Below are 3319 nucleotides of genomic sequence, written 5' to 3'. Positions count from 1 at the left end.
GAAAGACCACCGGCTGGGATTTAAACTGGCGACCTGCTCGCTGAGAGGCAACAGCTTTACCACCTGCGCCACCGTGCCGCTCGCTTTGCATTACCCTTCTGTCTTTCTAAATTAACTAAAGACAAACCTCTACTTTTTATCAGCCCTTTAAAGGACCGTGGTGTTTCTACAAACTTAAAGATTTCATGAACACCAATACACACACATATATAAATAAGTATATTTATAGAGTTACGAGGACACATTTGGAGAGGACTCAATAAGACCATCTGTATAGATAAAAGGTTAATAAAATAAAATACAGTCAAATCCACCCATTGTCTCCATGTATTTCTGCAGGTAAACAATCCATACGATCTGAGTAAATTAGATGGCATATAATTCCCAGATTATTGTTCTACTTTTCATAATTCACAGGTTCTTTTCTCGTCCCCTGCAGTATCTGTTCCCTCTCCGTCTCAATCTAGACTTTGCCCCCTCTCAGGTCGTTTGTAGCTCAGGAAACGGATCAATAAGGAGTTCAGATTTACTGGCTAAGTGCTCACCTTGGGTACTCGGTGCCATACAGTCCAGCCAGGGATTCATCTGGCTGCAGCAGAGTCAAGTTTCACATCTTCTGAGAGACACAGCCAGGAGAAAATCTAGTTTAAAAATCATTTTAAATGACTCCACAACATAAAGACTCAAAACTTAAAAGGGATGTTTCTATTTAATCTGTGGAAAAAGCCATGTGGCAGAATAAAAAGCCCTAAACTGGAGTTGTCCCAGATTGGGTTTAAATTAGCTAATTAGCTAATATGCTAATAACTTTAGCTTGTGAAAACTGACTTGTAAAACTAGCCAAACTTGTAAAGCGGGTATGATGAAAACAGGCTCAACAACGATGCAAACAGACCAATTCTGCTCAAAATAAATCATTTACTTTAAACCAAACTGTACAGAAACACCGATGTGGACGCAGAAACGAGTTGTTTCGAACTAAATCAAATGGTTTAAAGTCCTCTCCGGACCGATGACATCCCATTTTAAACAGCGACACGTCAGTAACGCCTTACCGGGAGTAGGAGGCGTCATTTTGGTCCGAAACCACCGCGGAAAACGAGCCCAAAGAGTTAAATGTAACACGTCCAGTAACGTTTATCAGTTCCACGTTCCGATTTGACTCAACGCCTCGTTAGGACTGTTCATAACCGTCTGGAGCCAGTTCCTTAAAACAGAAAAAAAAAAAAAAAAGCGATGCGGTTTTTAAGGGCAAAGCAATCGAACCCAGCTTCCGGGTAGGTGGAAGTCTAAAGAGAATCGGCCGAGCAATCTATTTTTCCACTGTTCGATTTATCAGGCCTGGAGCAGATGAGGCTGATGTGAGATGTCAGCGCTGTAAAAAGTAAAAAAGATTTAGATGTGGTTGAACATTGTTTTCAGTGCTTTTAATACTTGTTTTTATTAAATTAAAAAGTGTATATGACTTTTCAGCCTGTTTGAATTACATTTTAAACTTAAAATACTATTAGGTATGCACAAAGCTAAAAAAAAAAAAAAAAAGTTTTGACAAAGATTTACACAAGTATTTAAGATCCAGCAATACAGATTATGAGTAAAAGAAAAGGTTTAAAAATGTCCTTTTTACTTACTACACTAAAGCAGATGTTTATCTCAGTGCATGGAGTGATAACATAGAATGACAATGACATAAATATATAATACATGAACTCATGGAATATTGATTTTTAGGATATTTGATATTGTTTGCAGTTGATTTTGCGTTGGGGTTTCATTTGTAGTTCAATATTCATGTAAAATGACTATAATTTGTTGATGTGGCAGCCAACGTAAGCTTTATCTTCTCTGCTTTCTTTTCACTCACTGTTATTTTGTTAAGCTTTGTTAGATAGTAATAATGTGGATCAATAATCATGTGTACAATTAAATGAAGGAGATGGATACATGAGGTGAAAAATAATTTTTTCCTGAAAAAAAAAAGAAAAACTAAAATATTTTATTGCGTAGCCTGGAACAGTAGCTCTCAAACTGTTTAACTCTGGATCCACAAAGACTTTATAAAGTATATAAACTTTGCCAACAAAGCCATGATGTCCACACATACTGTCTCAAAAACTTGCATGCTGTTCTTAATTCCATGTTTGACTACAGTTGTTGTCTCGTTCAATTATTAGGCTTAAAAATGCCAATTTAAATTTAGTTTAATTTCTTAAGATCACCACAAGATTCCCATTGCTCGGTGTTTGAAAGCTTGAGCATGCTTCCTCCAACAGGACAGTGACCCAAAACACATAAACACCCAAAAAAAAAATAGCTCAGAAAAATACCTTGGACTGTTCTGAAGTGTCCATCTGAGCCCTGATCTAAATCCTGTTGAACATCTGGAAGGACCTGAAACATCTGGAGAAGAACAAAAGTTCATACTCAATAATCCAGGTAAAAATCCAACAATGGTCCATCAGGTTTCGTGTTTTTCTGAGGCGTTTCCTCCTTCATCCAAAGGACTTCTTCATTCTGAGGAGCCACCAACAACACGAGTCCCTGGAGAAGGAACCTTCAACCCTGAGACAGCTGGAGAAGTTTGATTATGAGGAGTGGATCAGAACACCTGTGGACAGGTGCAGAAGTTTCGGAGAGACTTACTAAAAATCTCTGATTACAGTGATCGCCTCAAAAAGTTGTGTAACAAAATATTAAGTTAAGGTTTTAGACAATTTCACGTTTGTTTTTATAATTATTAAATCAAAGCAAAGTTCTGAAGCAATGACTGACTTAAATATTTAATCTTTTTTTTTATTAATTTTGACAGTTTTTAATTGTTTCATCTACTCTTGTGGTGTTTTTTTCTTTACTGAAGCATATAATATACTGTTAATGTCCTTCAGAACGGATGTTTGAGTCCATGCTGATGAGCTGCTGCCACCTAGTGTTGGGAAAGGGAAACTACACTTGAGTGATCGAAGGTGTGTGTGTGACATGAAAAGAGAAAAACAAGATTTTTTTTCTGATATTTCAGTTACAACAAAATGCAAATTTTATTTTTATCAATAATCTTGTGACGTCTCATTTCTGGTTAGGGTTTAAAATACATTCATAGTTTGTAGCTGACGCAATCATCAGCTTCCATCAGAGCAACGTTTACAGGATGTACAGCAGGAGTGCCACGCTGAGATAGTATCTCATATTTGCTTCAGGGCAGTAAAAAATTTTACAACACTTACTGGAATAGTTACTTCACTGGTCTAGTTTGACATTACACATTAAAGTATTTTTCTTGTAGGTTTTTCCACAGAATGCATCACGTCCTTCCCACGCAGCC

The 3319-nt window shown here is 37.0% G+C and overlaps 1 protein-coding gene across 1 annotated transcript in view; it reads right to left on the bottom strand.

The window, feature by feature from the left end:
• The window catches only part of LOC119423040 (testis-expressed protein 2), a 46692-nt gene extending 46099 nt beyond the window's left edge, over window positions 1-593 (bottom strand). Inside the window, exon 1 of the mRNA XM_037690449.1 lies at window positions 546-593. The gene's annotated coding sequence lies outside the window, so the exon portion shown is untranslated. The remainder of the gene's footprint in view (window positions 1-545) is intronic.
• Window positions 594-3319: the final 2726 nt, after the last annotated feature.

This window comes from Nematolebias whitei, chromosome 16, assembly GCF_014905685.2.
Source record: "Nematolebias whitei isolate Nwh7 chromosome 16, NemWhi1, whole genome shotgun sequence".
Taxonomy (NCBI): Eukaryota; Metazoa; Chordata; class Actinopteri; order Cyprinodontiformes; family Rivulidae; genus Nematolebias; species Nematolebias whitei.
Note: the sequence above shows the minus strand (reverse complement) of the source record. Positions and strands in the feature narration are given on the sequence as shown.